Genomic DNA, 18,067 nt, shown 5'->3' with positions numbered 1-18,067 from the left:
TGTCAGTCAGCTTAGGTGAGCAGGACTTTGGACATGCATTTACTCGTGTGTGTGTGTGTATGTGGACCACTGGTAGTAAGTGAGAAGTCTCTGGTTAAGTGGTATGTTGTCAACACTCTTCAGTGGGAATTTCTACTATCCAAGTGCTTGGAATACCGTCCTGGGAAGACTCCTCTCATGTGTCATAACAGTGTGCGTGTGTCTGTGTTTACATCCTGGGTGTCAGTGAAATGCAGCCTCTCTGAACCTGGACCTTGGTGCCAAGTCGCTTAATGCAATAGAGCCACCTAATGAATTTTTCTGAGGATTTTTCCCCCAGACAGCAGTTTATACACAGGCACTTGAGTTGTTGTGTATAATGACTATTACCATGAGTTGTGGTTATCTAAATAGACCACTTGTCAAACTAAGTGACTCCTTAACGAGAGCAACAAGTGGAAATTCTGGGCTTAAACCTGCCATTTAGAGTGGTGGAGAGTTATGGAGCTCCTGAAAATGACTGTAATTTAGCTGTACAAGTCCTGTGCCCTTTGGCAAAAACACCTTGTCTGTATGTTCTTACATAAAGGATATTCAGCAGCTTGACCAAGCGGCCACTAGTGGAAACCAGTGAGGGGCCAGAGTCAGGTGGTACAAAGGTTTTCAGCCAGGTGAATTGTTTAGCTTCTTTTCAGTGCTCGTCATCTTTTTTCTGTGTGGCATACAAGAGGCCGAGGTCCAGCCTCACATCACAGTTTACACATATCTGTGGTTGGTTGTACTGACGTGGATTGAAGTTGTAAACCACAGTACTCTGGTGGGGCAAATCTTCTGGATCTGGTTTTAGGCTTCACTTCCTTGTCAGCCCGACTCCTCTAGCAACCTTCGCATCCGAAGGCCACACTGCACAGACAGCTTTTGTTGGTAAAACAACTTCGGCAGCATGACCACAAGTGTTTTCCATGATCTAATCATTTATTCCCTTATTTAAATAATTCATCTTCTTTCCTCCCAGTAAGTATACTCTGTCTCCATTTTGTCCCTCTATCTGGTAAATTTGTCACTGGAGGCAGCAGCTGACGTTAGCTTAGCACAAACAGTGGAAGCAGGGGGAAACACTTAGCCTGGCTCAGTCCAAAGGCAACAAAATCCACCTATGAACAGCTCAAAAGGTCACAAAGTAACATGTTATGTCTTGTGTATAAAAGACAATTTGCCATTTTAAGAGAGGCTATGTGTTGAACTATTTCTTGGACAAGACCAGTTGCCAGGCGACCAAAGGAGTCAGACAGGTTTTTTAGTAGGCAGACTTTATTTCTATTAGACAGTCAGGCTAACTTTCTCTCCCTGCTTCTGGTCTTTATGCCAAGCAAAGCTAACCTGGTGCTGGCTGTAGCTTCATATCTACTGTACAGACATGAGGGTGGTATGAACCTTAACTCTTGGCAAGAACGCAGTGTCCCAAAATGTCAAACTATTTCAGTAATGGCATGTTTATTCGGGAATAAATCTAACCACAAGTGTCCCCGAAGTCATCTGCCCAGCTGTTGAAGTACACTGCAGCTATCGCTTATTAAGTCATGTGTTCAGCACCTGCAGCAGCCTTGATTTCTGTTGCACAACTAAGTGACAGGTGGCCATGCTGACTTTTTGCCTTGTTCCCATTGAAGTCAGGCATCACCATTGCCACGTGACGAGTCAATCAGTAAACCACTGACCACAGCAGCACGTGTGTTTATATGTGTCTGTGTGATTCAAAGGTTAAAGTGCTTTAAATGACAACAGCTCTCATAAATAAATGCTATCTTTGATGACAGCGCAAGAATGCAAATGAGTAATGCCGAGCTGACTGATAAGCCTTGCATGGATGTATGATCTGAGTGAGTGCATGCATGTGTGTCCGATGGGGTGTGTGTGTGTGTGTGTGTATTCTGAAGGTCAAATAACAGCCTTCACCCTGCCGACCTCTCAACTATATGAAATAAATTCCTGTTTTAATGACATAACACACACGCGCACACACACCTGTTAAGTATTCATGTTTGTATCTTTGAGCGTGCATTCGTGCCTGTCTAGTCTCAGTGTTTACCAGTGAATTGAAGCTATTGTGACACCTTCATGTGACGTCATTAACTCAGGTTTTTTTCTTCAAATAAGGTAAGCAGCCATCCAGCCAGCTCACAAACAGTCTGTTCTGCAGCGTTACCACTCCCTACGTAACTAAACCCATCCCACCATGGTTTCCTGTTCCTCTAATGAGTAAAGATGCCACAAGTCTTTGCTCTCAACCTAAGAAGGCCATCATTGACTAATTCACTCCCACTACCTCCTCTCATCTCGATCTACATTTATGGTGTCTCCTTGTCTTCCTCTTCCTGTAGTTCTTAACATGAGGAGAATTTGATATTTTGTACCCATGGCACTGGGTAGCTGAGGCTGTAAACAAGGGCATGTGGGCGTTTGCGGGGGAGGGCAGAGGAAACCATGAAAGGCCTTTTGCTAATGGGTAAAGCTGGCCATAGGGGGTGGACATGAATACTTTATCTATTATCCACACATACACATACAAACAGAGCTAAACATCTGCTGCCTTGAGTCTAGCTGCAACTAGACTGCAAGGCAGCAGCTCAATTCAAAAAACATTAGGAGCAATTAGCCTTGAGTGAGGTTGAAAGCCAAGACCTGGACATGCAGACTTCAGAAGAGGGATAGGAAACAATGAGGGTGAGATGAGAGCAAGGGATAAAACCATCAAATGGCATCTAAGTGGAGTAAAGCTGTAGACAGAGAGGGAAGAGGAAGATGATGGGAAACACATAATGTCATGTTGGAAATGCATCTTGTGTGTCACCCACTGGAGTTTCACTCTTGCTTCACTGCGTGGTTTGTAATTGCGTGTATAAACATGCAGGTCAAACTGGATTCAGCAGTGTTGGAAATCTCTCCTTGAGACTTGTAGCTAAGAAGTCTGAAAGAATACTTTGGTAGTTTGTGAAATATACAAATTAAGCTTCTTGCAGAGGGTTAGATGCTCAGAGTCAAGCAGCAGTCTGACACATAATCCCTGTAAAATGGCATCTTGTCATTTCTACACTTAAGTGTTGTCACGTGAAACAAATTTGACAAAGCTGGTGTACTTTGTAGCTGTTTCTCCCTGTTCTCAGTGTTCATGCTAAGTTAAGCTAACTGGCTGTTAATGTTTAACCGACAAACAGTCTAACTTTCAGATCATCACCGATGGTACAATGTAAACAGAGGTTTGAAATGATGTCACTATGTTCATGAAACTTAGTAAGCTCAGCGGTCAGCGTGTTGGTAAGGGATGCTTCAGCAGCATGGATGCTCACTGACATGGGATGCTGAATTTTGATTGATTTAAGTTTCAAAGCCAGGGAAGAGTTTGTTACCTCTGGACAGGGCCAGGCTAGCTGTTTCCCACTATTTCCAGTCTTTGAGGTTTGCTAAGCTAACCAGCTGCTGGCTATAGCTTCATATATTTAATAGACATATCTGGGAGTGATGTCATTGTTGTCATCTAACTCTCATATCTCCCAAAATGCAGAACCTTTGCTTTAAGAATATATTTAGCTTTTGATGCAGTAACTCAAACTCTTGTCTATCAGCAGCAAACTTTTCCTCTCCTCCTCCTCTCTTTCTTTCTGTCCATCGTCTCTCCTCTTTCCTCACACCATCTCCTTCTCTTCTCTTCTTCTCTTCTCTCTTGTCTTTGTAGCCTGTTGAAAAGTGACTGGCTGACCAATTGTTTGCCATCTGTGACTGGTCATAGTTTCAGAGAGGGAAGCCCTATTCACCGCTCTCCCCTCACCCCCTTCCTGCCTCTCTCCCCCCTTCCTCTCTACAGCACCCTCTCCCATGATACAGCCAATAGATTGGTCGTCTGCAGTGTCATTGATCCGTGGGTCGCCGTGGTGACAGTCTGACTCCAAGGCACGGGCCAGTTACCAGCTGTGTGTCTGTGTGTGTGTATGTGTGAGTGTGTATTGTGCCTGCCAGCTGGTCTGTTCGTGCTTCGATTGGATTAGCTTCCCATTTACGGCCCAAATGGATCCTTAACTCCAACCCCCACTTCTTACACACACACACACACACACGCACACACAGGCAGAGTTTATAGGCCACACCCATCATGGCATCCTGATCAGTATCTTCTTGTCATTCAAACTTTACTCAACATATAACTCATTGGTATTCTCTGAAATGCGACAAATCAGCCACACCTCTTTTCTGTGCGTGACAAGTTCATCCACAGCAGCACAACAAATAGTTCAGATTACGAGTCACATACTGTTTGCAAGGATGCAAACACATTTTAGCTGAATTACAGGTTCGGCACTTCCTCTTTTCATTCCATGCCACAGCTCTTTTTGGTCTCACTCCAGCTACTGGCACACAGCTTTAAAACAAATGTGATTTATTTGCGGCGGCTACACACAAATGTCTTGCGCTAATAATCTATCAAAGGCTAAGGCTGCTTTGGTGAATCTCCCTGCTCTTTGAAAATCGTGTGCTTAATGTAGGTAAATGTGATAAAGAGCTTGAAGTGTATAACCTAGTTTTCCTACTTATTTGTCAGAGAAAGGAGCTTCTTTATTGTGGCTGAACTAATGTCATAACCACACATAGTGCTGAAGGCTCATGAACACACACCAGGCCCTCTGTCCTCTCTTCTTCTTGTCTTCCCCTTCCTGTGCACCCACCTCATTTCCTCTTAGTGTTCTCTTCTCTTATTGGCCCAAAGTAGCAGCTGGGGTGCCTTTTAAGGCAGGTTTCATTCAGGTGTCATGCACGCCAGAGGCTGATGACAGCCTCTATTACCTTACCCAAAGCGGCATGTGAAGACATGCTGATGTGTGTACTGCATGCAAAGACGGAATTGCATACATGATGACACACTCTTGGGTTTGAAACAAGGTCCACACAGGGAAAATGTTACAGAATACATGTGTTTTTGTATGGAGTTTGTGCAAAATGGGAGTAATATATAAACTGGATCTTCATCTTTACTACTCAAGCTAAGAAGAGTGACAGACTTATCTATCTCTGTATCTAATTCTCCCACTGACGTGCACGTGCGCACACACACACACACACACACACACACACACACACACACACACACACACACACACACACACACACACACATACTCCTTATTCACCCCCTGCATGGTGGTGAACCCAGGGAGGCTTATCATCCTCGGCCATCTGTCTCTGTCTGCTGGGAGCTCTCCTCTTCTCAGATTGGCTCATTTCACAAGCTGCCAGCCTTCTGATTGGCTCATTTGCAGAATTTTGAGCCTCTGGACTGGCCCTGGCCCTGCTTTTACTTCCTGATCTTCCTTATTCCATCGCTGCCCCCTCAGCTTTAGCTCAAGCGCAGTGAGAGAGGTCAGCCACCTACACACACGCCCATGCACTTTGGTCTGCAGTCCTTGGCAGTCAGCTCTGTTTGGACGTTCCTTACATAACATTACAGCCTGTCGTGCCTCCCTGTTTTGGCTCTTATTTCCTTCTCTTCATATCTTTGTATCGGTCTCTGCCATTCTCTTCCTGTCTCTGTCTTTATGTTATTCTGACAGACATCAATCATTTGTCAACCGCTGATTAAAGTGTTTATTATAAGAGGAATCATAGCAGTGTCCCAAATCATACCTCTGTCCACATCCTCCTCTCAGCTCTAGACATCTATCTCCTCCTCTCCCCTCCTCTCCTCTCCCCTGCATAGTAACTGAGAGCCCACCCTCTCCATTTGCCACCAAAAAACAACTTCATTGCGGTGCTGCAGCGTGCACCCAGTGCCCCTGAAATGCTGAGTAAAGTTTGCATGCGTTGCTTTGCTTTGTTGTATTGTAGCACCTCTTTTTTGTTTTAAGCCAGCAGGCAGGTTTGTGTGTATGTGTGTGTGTTTGTGTGTGTGTGTGTGTGTGCCAGTGGGCTATATTGTTTGTATGGTGCGATGCAGTTCATTTCTGTTTGCAGTTCCCACCCTTCTCGTCTCTCACACTCGCTGTTTGAATGAGCTGCCTGCTCTGCGCTCATTGGCTGGTGGCGGCTGCCATATAAGGGCATAGGCCAGCAGCAGAGGCAGGAAGTGGGGTAAAGAGGAAGTAGAGAACCGGTTCTCAGAGACCGGCAGTAGAGAATGTGCAGCCTATGGAGAATTCATAAGAAATTGCCACACCTTTCCTTCAATCCCTTCTCCATCTTTTCTCGTCAGTTTACAATGTGTCATCTCTTCATTTTTGACATAATTCTCTGCTCTCTCTCTGTGCACTTCTCATTCATCATCCTCTCTCCCTTCCTGATTTTGCACGTTTCCCGATTAGCACATTCAAAAACGTGTATAGAGTCAGTCACTCATTTGTAGTACCTGCTGTACTTATTAGCATGCTCGGAGTGTGTGACTGGGAGCCTCTTAATCACTCATGGCAGCAGTCTTTCAGCTTAGTGCAGCACACTGGCTTTACTTTACAGCTGAGGGACGGTCAAAGTCCACTCTGAGCTATGCAGCAGCAGTACGTGTTGCTGTTGTGCAGCAGATTGTTATATGAGTTCAGTATGATGTAATGTGCCAGAGCGAGACATGAAGGGAGAGAGCTCGGTTTCAGCAACCTTTAGGGAGCTGATGATCAAACATGCACATGTGCTGGTCAGTTTTGTCAATTTCAGTACTTTTAGGAGAATAAGCAAAGGTTTTGGGCCCCTCCTCCCTGAAATTTTATGTCTGGCAATATGGAGAGGATGGGGAGATACCAGTAGTCGTTTACGTTGTAGTTCAGGGAAGTTTCCTTGTCAGGTATAAGGATGCCTTCCTGTGAAGGTGTTCAAAAGCTGGAGCCAGCAGACAGTTAGCTTAGCTTCGCTCAATGACTCTAAACAGGGATATTTGGCAACCTGACGGTGACGAAAAGATTCCTTGAGAGAGTCTGGATTATCATTGCACCAGATTTTATGCTAAGTAACTGGCTGCTACATCAATCTTTGCATGTAGCTCTCAGCAGTGAATTTGTTATCTACCCGTTTAACGTAAGATATATGAAAGGGGGGGCCCTCCACATTTTTTAACAGCCTGTCTGCAGCCTTGTTACCAGCCAACAAATACATAGCTGTATGATATGCTGACATAGGGAGAACACAGTGAAGCCTGATTATGATGAAATACTAATAAACTGTGCTATCAACCTTAGCATAGGCCGAGATCCTTGGAGGAATGTGCCTTGGTGTTGTTAAATGATGAGGCTATCAGCACAGGTCATGCTAAATTGAAATTGCCCAAGATTTTCAGTGACAGAACTACAACCTCAATGATCTTGAATTGAATGAATTTTAACAGCCCCCACTGGTGAGCATCCACCCTGCTGAGCTTACTGTGTGCTTCCCCACAGTATCTCTGTTTTACTATTAGCATCCCTGTTACTGTAATGGTTCTTTATGTCTTCTGCCAGTTTCAGTTACTTAAGCATCATTCCTACCTCCCCTTCCAGTGCAACATTGACGTCAATCTAAAAGCTAAACTGTTTTCCTGTAATAGCAGATACAGTATTGCGATCCAAACGTCGTGTCATGCAGCAGTTGATCTGAAACTCACAGTCTGCCAGAGTCTGGTTGTACCTGTGACTGAGAGGACGGTGACAGTGCTGCCAGTCTGATTTCACAACCTCTTCATCCAGTTTTTCTTTGTCTGTTGGGTTTGTTTGTGTTTGAGCTGACAGCAGTATGTGAGGTGTTAGGGTGTACGCTGTGCATTCTTTGTGTGTGTGTGTGTGTGTGTGTGTGTGTGTGTGTGTGTGTATTTGTTGACCTGGGAGTGTATTAGTGAGACCACGCCCTCCTGTTAACGTTGACGTCCATAAAAGGAGATATTTAAGTTTGTCACATGACAACAATCTGAGGAATGCAAGAGTGGTCACATGGGATGCTGTCTCAAGGAAATCAGCTTCACCCCCAAAGGACTGTGAAATTATGTGTCTGTGCATGTATGTGTGTGTGTGTGTGTGTGTGTGTGTGTGTGTGTGTGTTTGCCTCATTAAGTGTGTGCTCCTATTTGCAAGGACCTACAGCACTTCCATATATGTATCAACGTGTAAGTGATGAACAGTGTATCTGTGTCTTTTTGCAGAGTGCATGTGCCCTCCTATGACTGTGTGTGTGTGTGTGTGTGTGTGTGTGTGTGTGTGGGGGGGGTGTCTGAGTGTGTGTGTGTGTGTGTGTGTGTGTGTGTGTGTGATTACAGGGGAATTCACAGCTCTGGAGATTTCACTTCTCTTTCAGTTATGTTTCAGTAACTGGAAACTGCAGAGGAGGACGTTCCAATTTCCTTCTTAGACAAAAAATGAACAAGGGTATGTGTGTGCGTGTGTGAGTTAGATTCTACATTAAACAATGCTATATTTTTTGTGTGTCTTATGTGTAATGATAGATGTAGAAATGAAAATCAGCACTCACACCACTTCCTAAAGCTGAGCCACTCTGTGGCCTGCAGCTGAGGCTGCTCTGTGCTGCCTCCTATAGCCACTGACTGAAACCACACAACGCTGTCACCTATTTTTTACTACACGCAGAGAGGAACTTCCTTTTTATTCACTACAGGACACCATATAAGGTTAACAGTTGGCAGGTATAGACACAGACAACATTACTACACAAGCTCAGACAGTGGCACTGGGAGGCCATATCTGGGTAGACTGAGGCTGTTTGTACCATCGTTCCTTTGATCTGTTGCAGTGTGCATGTTAGTCATGAGGACCGGAAACTTTGGGCAACAGCCTGGTGAGGCTGTTCAGTTGTCATCAGCACATCATTTCTGTTTTTTCCAAACTGGACCAAGAGCAAAAGAGAGTTCCTGTTTTAGTCATTTAAATTTTCCTGAGTTGAGAATTTTCATATCAGTGCTGCATAAATGTTGATCCCTGCTGTTGGAGGTTCCCCTACATGCTCATAAGGGGAGGGGTGAGGTGAGACATCCAGTTGATTGCAATCTGCAGCCTCACTGCTAGATGCCACTAAATCCTACACACTAGTCCTCTAAGGAATTACCAGAGATATCACAATGCATCCTGAAGGGAGTGTGGATATATCAGATGTTAAGATGTTTCAGTGGATAAGAGAAAACTGACTTGTTGGTGGTGCTAGAAGAGAAGTCATGGGATCCCAAAGTCTTCTATGTACATGACCTCCACCTCATCTCCACCCCCAGGCTTTTATAAGAAAGGGGAAAAGAGACACAGAGAGAAGGGAAGAGAGATGAGAGCACGGGGCAGTGAATACAGAAAGAGAGGAGCCTCACAGAGTTAGAAGAGGACTGGATCCATTCATGATCCTTCTCTGACTCAGGCATTGCTCTTCCCCACTCCTCCTCCCTCTCCAACAACCCAGAGCCCTGTCTCTCCCCCTGGCCTCGGCCCTCCTGCCTCCACCAGCCCGACACACACATCCCAGAGGAAACAGGAGGTGATGTAACAGCTGATGGTCCTCCTCGAGAACACAGACCAGCCTGGATTCCTTCTTCTTTTTTTTCTCATTTTCTATCCGATGCACTCCCTCCATTCATTCATTTAACTCTGTCCTTGTCATCTCCTAGACATCGGTATGCTCCTCTGGACTGGCAATTAACTCCACCATTTGTGTGTGTGGGTGGGTTAACAAGCCTGTTTGGCAGTGTGTCCAAATAAAACACCCCACCCTCCTTCCTTCCCTCATCTCTGCACCTTCTCTTCTCTCTCGGCATTGTGACATTGACCACGAGATTTCCACAAAGCTTTGGCCTAGTTACGCTGCTGTTCCCCCCCCCTCGCTGTGTTCACATATTCACCTCCTGTCAAGGGGTTAAAGTGGAAACCCTTTGTTTTTAAAGAACCGGCAAAACGTATGTTTCATTGGAAGAGGATATAAGGAAAGAAACGGTCGGGAGAGAAAGAAAGGATGCATGTGCAGAGGATGTTTGTGCATGTGTGTGTGTGTGTGTGTGTGTGTGTGTGTGTGTGTGTGTGTGTGTGTGTGTGTGTGTCTGCGTGTGTGCTTGTATACTGTAAGTGCATGTGTGTGTGTGTGTGACTGTGTTACAGCTAATGATGTGGGATTCCCTAAGCAGTGAGACAGAGTCAAACCCTAAAATGTAGGTCAAGAGGCACCACATTTTCCTTGCGCTGTTGCATAACTATGCACAAACACAGACGCACACACAGACACACACACAAGTGTGTAGCCAGATCCAGCACAACCAAGATACACAACTTTCAGCTGTGAGTGTGCCGATGTGCAGGGAAGACATCCAGTATAAGCAACTGTAAAAGCTCTTTATGAAACCTTTAGTTGCAGCTATTCCCTTTAGTGCCATAGATCTACACATGGATATGAAACTGTTCAGTTTGTGTATGTGTGTGTGTGTGTGTGTGTGTGTGTGTGTGTGTGTGTGTGTGTGTTGTAGAACAGAGAGATCATGTTTTTTTAAGGTGGATACATAACTCACGGCACAGTCATTGGCTGAGAGCTGCAGGTAATCACCTGGACTGGATTGCCTTTTAAGGACTGCTCACAGACCTGCTGTAAATCCCTCCTTCACTCGTCCTCGATACCTCCTACTCTCTCTCCTCAATCACCATTCTCTCCTTTCTCTCCCTCCCTTTCTTCTTACTCTGCCTTTATCTAATTGTCTCTCATTACATCTCCAAAGTCTTTCTGTTTCAGCTGTCATTCTCTATGTCCATTCTGCTGGTTTACACACTCCCATTTGCTACAGGTGTGAAGGACAATAGAAAAAGGGAAAATAGGAGGAGGAGAAAGGAGAGAGAGAGAGAGAGAGAGAGAGAGAGAGATGGGCGAATAGAGAGAGGGGGAGCTACACCTTTCTTGGCTCATCTGATTGTAAGCTGATAACCTGGAACATACTAACAAGCTGTTACATAAGGGATAGGAGACAACCTGAGAGATGTGGTGTGTGTGTGTGTGTGTGTGTGTGTGTGTGTGTGTGTGTGCAGAGAGTGTGTGACAGCGAGCAGCAGTCCAATTTCCCTCTTGTTTTCCCTCCGTTTCTTTGGTAACATATGGATAACTGGGTTAGTCACACTGCCATTTTTTTCTACAAAAGGAATTTGCTTGTATCTGTTGTGCGTGCGTGTGTGTGTGTGTGTGTGTGTGTGTGTGTGTGTGTGTGTGTGTGTGTGTGTGTAACTGGACAAAACCACATTGTTGTTGAAAGGAAATGGAATATGTTGAGTGTGTGTGTGTGCAGGCCCTGGCTTTAATTCTCCTTCCTTAGACTGACCTAATTTCACAAGATATCACCAAATACAACCTGCAGCAGTGGACTGTTTGTTCTATGGCTGACGTACATTATAGATCACTGGATGTCCTGCTCAGCCATGCAGTGAAAAATCCTGTAAACTCACCCGTATCATTTTAGAAGTGAAACAGGGAGGAGTTTAATGGGGGATGTTTGCATTAATTTTTCAGTAAAACTTTTACAGGGAAAAATACCATCTGCACAATCCCCTTCGATTTCCATTCTGACTCTTTCTCTTTCTTCTGATTGAGCAACAATTAAGGACACAAACTTCTACTGTGACGGTTCATTGCAATGGAAAGTGCAGTGAAACACAAGGCGTCATGTTCAGCTTAATATACAAACAATATACTAAACACTGATATATGTCTCCACTGCAGTTAATCTGATGACTCATAAAATAGGAAAGTTTGTAATTCTTTCGTAATCTGATGGAAAAAAACCTGATGAGTCGTCTCTCGTTCTCACTGAGCAGAGAAAGTGTGCGCGTTCATCCCGAAAAACTCTGAAATACTTGTTTAAACAGTAAGATTAAAACAAGATTTGCTTTCGTTGAACACATACATCACACAAATTTAATATATACACATATTTTGTTTTTTTTTGGTTGCCAAACATTACATTACATTATGATATAGACTGTATGGGGCAGAAAAATGGAGCGAGTCATTACAGTTAGTGTTACTGAGTGACTGAAGTGACGTGATTTCGGAGATTCCCTTTGCTAATGAAAGCACGAGTGGACGACTGCTGGATAAATACATAACATCTCTGAGCCATGGTTCAAAACAAACAGAGCTGAGGTGAATTCACCCTCAGTCCTCTCCCTCACATTCAGCAGCCAGGGCCAGGACTGAGAGCCAGTCTGCTTTCAAATGTGGAAAACTTTGATTAACTTTTGGGTGAAGTTTTTGTCAGTTTTGCTTTCTTAGTTTGGGTCATTTTGAGATGTAACAGGAAATGAAAGCTGCTGTGATACCATAAAATAAAATGTTTAAACTTTCTAAAAATGGCCTACCAGTAAACAGAGAGGTGGTGGTCAGCCCGCTGTGGGGAACCTCTGAGGAACAAATAAGGATGTAGTACACTCTATTATGAGGTCTACTGTATCTGTGTGCACACTGGGCTCAAGACAGTGAAACCCCCTGGTTTGGCCCACGAGGGCGGCTGGCCAGTGTGTGTGTTTAAGATGGCCATCTGTGCCAGATGTTAATGATCATCCTGTGTGTGTGTGTGTGTGTGTGTGTGTGTGTGTGTGCGCGCGTGCTTGTCAGCAGATGGTGTGTGTCTGTCACACACATGCTGTCTTCCATTATCAGTTCTCAATCATCAATTATTCACACCAGGAGGTTGAAGACCAATGAAGACAAAAACAAATTTACTGTAAAATCAGTCAAATCGATTATATTCATTTCACAATAAAAGCTTCAAAATGACAAAAATTTTTGGAACTGTTCAAAGTTGGACACTCTGAGTCTGTGTGTGGTCAAAAAGAAAGAGTGAGTGTGTGTTTTTTATATGTTTATGCACTATATGCATGTACATGTGTGTAAAATGAAAAAGAACCAGAGCAGCTAAATCTATCAGGGGGTCTGTGTAATAAGAGGCCAACAGAGAACAGCTGGTGTTTGTGCTTGAGGATGTGTGTGTGTGTGTGTGTGTGTGTGTGTGTGTGTGTGTGTGTGTATGTATGTGTGAGTGTCCAAAGAGGCTCTGTAAGGGGGCCTCCAACCTTTTGTTGCAAGGGGGCATATCATTAGCATCTAAAACTCCTTATTGCCCATGAAGAGAAAGGAAGATGAAAAGCTGATGAGAGTGGACGAGAGTGAGCGAGACACAGAAGAAGGGAGAGAGAGAGAGAGAAAGAGAGAGAGAGAGAGAGAGGGTGTAAGAAGGGGACCCTGGGGATACAGCAGGAAAGTGGTGGCAATGACCAGCAACACCTGCCAGTTCAACTAAATGTACCCTCTATGTGTGTGTGTGTGTGTGTGTGTGTGTGTTTGTCCATCCGTTGTGGATACTCATGTTGCTGCCAGTGCAGCCGTGTGGGTGTGTGACGGTGAAATCGATTGAGAAAAGGGTGGATGATGTGACCGGTGTAGTGTGCAGCTGCAGCCAGTGGGTGGAGCAACAGAGCTCCTTTAGACTCCATGAGTGATGAGACAGCGCAGGACTGCACAGGGACATGCAGGCAGCAGCCATGGAAAGAGTTCAACACACTGAATCAAATAAGATGAGATAAAATGTCATTGATCCACAAAGGGAAGGCAGACACAGTGAAAACAAATGGATGGTCTACAGGTATTGTTGTCCATATGTTACAATATATAATCCTCCATTATTCTGTAACGTGTAATACATGTATCTGAACAGTTGTTCCAGACACTTTTTAAGACCAAAAATGTCTAAATTTTCATGTAATGATAAAAAGGGATCACCGATGTTGCCCTCTGGTACATATTACTACTGTGCAGTTTGCAACATGATCATGTTTAAAGCTGCTCTAATCAATATTATTTTATTGCCTATGGATCAAATGGCTACATGTATATGAATGTGTCAAAACTGCAGTTGCCCTCAGCTCCACACAGTGTTTTAACATCTGTCCGCTCATTGTATGAATGGTAACGTTGCTCTGTGTCTGCTCCAAGTGTAATTAAGCCACTTTTTGCTAACATGTTATTCACATAAACTTAAAGAGCTGATTGTATGATCGTATGAAATGTGTGCTCATTTCCTACAGCTGACCACTTGATACAGTCAAATGAAAAAAACATCCGTTTCTTTTTTAAGATGCAAAGAAGTTATTTCATAAACTTCTTTCCCTGCAGCTGTTTACTGCCTCGGAGATCAAAGAAGCTGCACAAGGTGCTAAGACAAAGAAAGAAAGAGGGAAGGAAGGAGGGACATTCAGGCTACCGACCACAGTCCCAGTGTTCATTCATGAGGACAGGATGTGATGTCACAGGCCCTCACTGAGGGGCAGGAAGAAGTATTTTTAGTGGCATCCTGATCAAGTTTCCCTGTAGTCAGTAGTGGAGGCGCCAATCAGGCCCCACAATCAATTCAAACACACACACACACACACACACACACACACACACACATACATAATGCAGAGTGATGCATTCTCATGACCTTGAGAGGAAAATCAGCGTCTCGTTTCATCTCAAATCAGCGTGTCTGCTGTGGGGGGGATGGGGGAGTTGAAAATGAGATGATGTGACAGTTGCACACATAGCTGACCGTCACACTATCACACACACAGACGCAGACACAGACACACACATACAAACATCTAGACATACATGACACTAACATACAAACACACACGCTGACACACAAACACACACCCTGCAGTATCCCGCTCATGCCTTGCTGCTCTGTTTCTCTTGACTGACCTATATCTTTCTGTTGGCTACAGGCATCATGGCCACGCACACACACGTGCATACACACAGAGCTACACACCCAGAATGCAACACACTTCATAATGTGTTAAACAGAGGCAGAAGCTGAAATTGCTCTGCTGATCTGGGCTAAACTGCTTTGCAGTCGTCATGACAATGAGAGGGTGGAGAAGCTGGAGGCACCCCCAAAGCATGCACGAACACACACACACACACACACACACACACACACACACACACACACACACACACACACACACTGACCTTTAACCTAACCGCTGTGTGGAGAATGGAGGCGAAGTGGGGAGTGTGTGGTGTTCCCCAGTGGCTCCAGCTTCCAGCTCTTTGTTGGTGGAGAGGAGGCCCTTGGTAGGGCTGCAGCTGTGCGCACACACACATGCTCACAAGCAAACACACACATTCCTTAATGATTGCAAGAGACACCATCACACACAGCTCACTCACTCAGCCATTTCACACTTCAGCATTGTTTCACTGCACATCTGAAAAAGACCTTGAGTCATTTTTCCAAATTGTTCTGGCATCTGCTCATTAAAAACCCACGAACATACATGTAACTTTTGCTATACGGCCCAGAATAATGATAATTTTAAGATTAAATGGCACTGTTTGTTGAAAATGAAGGAAGAATGTCACTAAAAACACTTCACAGTAAAGAGAAATATTAAAAGCAATGTAGAGAGGAGGCACTGTTTCAAATGAAAAGATGAGCTAAAAGCTAGAAATGTTCAGTGCTGCTGCTCCACAGCCCTGCCAGCAGCTCTGTGTGGCTGAATTTTACTTCACCTTGAGGCAGATACAAAGACATTGTCTTACTCTAAGTGGTCAACTTTAAGGACTCCTCCTGTTGTTTTCTTTCCTCTTGTTTCTGAGGAAACATGATCCTAACCCCTGGACAAGGCGGAGAGGGAAAGGACAGGTGCAGTCATGGAAATGATCAATACAATCAATAAAAGGACCAGCTGTAATCAGGGATAAGTACCAAAAGTGTCAGTTCATCTGCTCACCAGAATACATCACATTAGGAAGTCTTCATCCCACATGCTTTCTATAACATTCTGCTGTGTATCACTTCAGACTCATTTGTGTGTGCATGCATCACAGAGTGCTTTCCACAGTTTTCGCTCGTGGTTGAAATGACAGAATGAATGCAGGTCAGAGGAGAGACATCACTCACTGTCTTTCTCCATCTCATCTTCACACCGTTCACCCTTCCTCTCCTTTTCTGTTTATAATCTTCCTGCCTCAGTTGATGTTTGCACTTCATTGTCTGTCTCTGTTTCAGTCTTTTCTTACACTCCAGTGAGGTTTCTGAGTCATGACTAAAAGCTGCAACAGTTCCTCCACAGCTGCAGTCAAACACAAAGAAGGAGGAAATTTTGGCTATTAAATTAATCACAGTCAGACTTCTTTAAAAAAAAAAATCCCTGGACTTTCCATTTCATGAGAAAAAATTCTCACAGTGTGGCTGTTGGTTGGCTCATATTTTCCAGACATATGTGGAAAGATGCTTCCCTGATTGGCAGACATTGTGATGCAGCGGGGGAAAAGAAACTCCGATTGGCTCCAGCTCAGAGGTGTGTGTTAGGCAAAGATGCTCATTGGTCAGTTTTGCGTCTTCTGACGCAGTGCTGCAGTGCTGCGCCGTCTGCAGGTGTTGTGTGTGCAGCAAGTGTGTCAGTGTGTCAGTGTGTGTGTGTGTGCTGCAGCAGACTGCCTGCCCTTCATCAACCAGCAAATTTGAGGCCGGTCTCCATAGCAACCATCCTCAAAGCTCGGCTCGTGAACAATGATAGCTTCCCTCCCTCTCTCCCTTCCCTCTGTGACCAGCAGTGTGCGACTCCTGTGGCGAGGCCTCTCCAGAGGCTTGTGTTTCTGTGTGCTCGTATGCATGTGTGTGTGTGTGTGGATGAGGTGTGGTGTAATCGTAAATCATTGCTAATCTCATCTCATAACAGGGTCAAAATGTCTTGAAGACATACATAATCAGAAGAGGAGAGACTGTGTGTGTGTGGGTGCATGAGTGAGAGTGTTTCCCTTAAAACGCAAATGAATTTCAATTTGCAACAATGGAGGCACCCATCTGGAGGGAAAGATAAACGGAGAATGAAGATAAATACGCTTGCAAACACACACACACACACACACACACACACACACACACACACGCACACGCACACACGCACACACACACACGCACAGTTGATCATACTACAGTGTCATTTATTCGTGGTTGTTGCGGCTGTGTGAAATGTTTTGACTGGCAGCTGTGTGTTGCTCAGAGGCAGAAATCTAGACTCACTTTGCTGATTCCAGTCGTTCAGTTCAAAGGTTTCTAAACTCTGACCGTATAGTTCATTCACTCAATAAGCAAAGTGGTTGCATCACCTATTCAAATGCACTTCAGTACATACATCAGCAAGTGAACACATCACTGTGGTTCAGTTCGGTTCTGTTGCTTGTTCCAGCTCTGTACAAACTAGCCTGTATGAGCACTGTGCATGAGGTTGTAGCTTAGCAGCTCTTTTATCTGCAACAGAGTCATCAGATCATGATTGTTTATATGGCTTCCGTGGTCTTACAGTAAGCTTTCAACAGGGCAGTAACCTACTGCGTGTTAGACATTTTCAGTCCATGTATGAACAAATCTTTATCAATGAATCTTCAAAGTGCACTGACTACACTGAATCACATTATCACTGAGTCAGTAGCTTTCAGCGGTGCAGCTCCTCACTGAGCGCACTGTCGTCAGCTCAGCTGTGATTCACAGCACATTATTTCCCTGTTAAAAGCACATGAAAACAGCAAAAGCCACAGAAACAAGATGTGATGACTCTGCTGGAAATAATCTGTTGAGCCATTAACCTCATGAGCAGTTTGTATAGACTTAGTCTTGTACTAAAGTTAATGTAACCGGTTGAACCAGCAGCAGACTGAACGTACCATCGAACTAAAGACAGATCAGGGCTGAGGACGGGGCTGTATGAACAGTGATTAGTTCACTGCTGAGTTACGCACTGAATGCAGATGAACAGTGATGATTTATTATGAAATTATGAAGTGAATTCGAAGCAACTCTTTGCAAAGGTCAGAAGTTGACGGTACAGACTGTCATGCATGACTATGGTAAAGATTAGAAGAAGAAGAGGTCCTGAACCGAATTAAAACCAGCTGTTTGGTTGCTGCCGACAAACCTCAGAGAAGAAGAGGAGCACCAGCCGCGTTATCGTGCATTATGGGACAATGAAAGCAGCTTCTTCTTCTTCTTTGTCTTCCTCTGTGCGATTCTTCAAAATCTGCATAACAATACCTCGATGGAAACATGGCTAGCGACTACAGATCTTTGATCTGAACTA

Source organism: Chaetodon auriga, chromosome 16 (assembly GCF_051107435.1).
Source record: "Chaetodon auriga isolate fChaAug3 chromosome 16, fChaAug3.hap1, whole genome shotgun sequence".
Taxonomy (NCBI): Eukaryota; Metazoa; Chordata; class Actinopteri; order Chaetodontiformes; family Chaetodontidae; genus Chaetodon; species Chaetodon auriga.
This window is presented reverse-complemented; position numbering follows the sequence as displayed.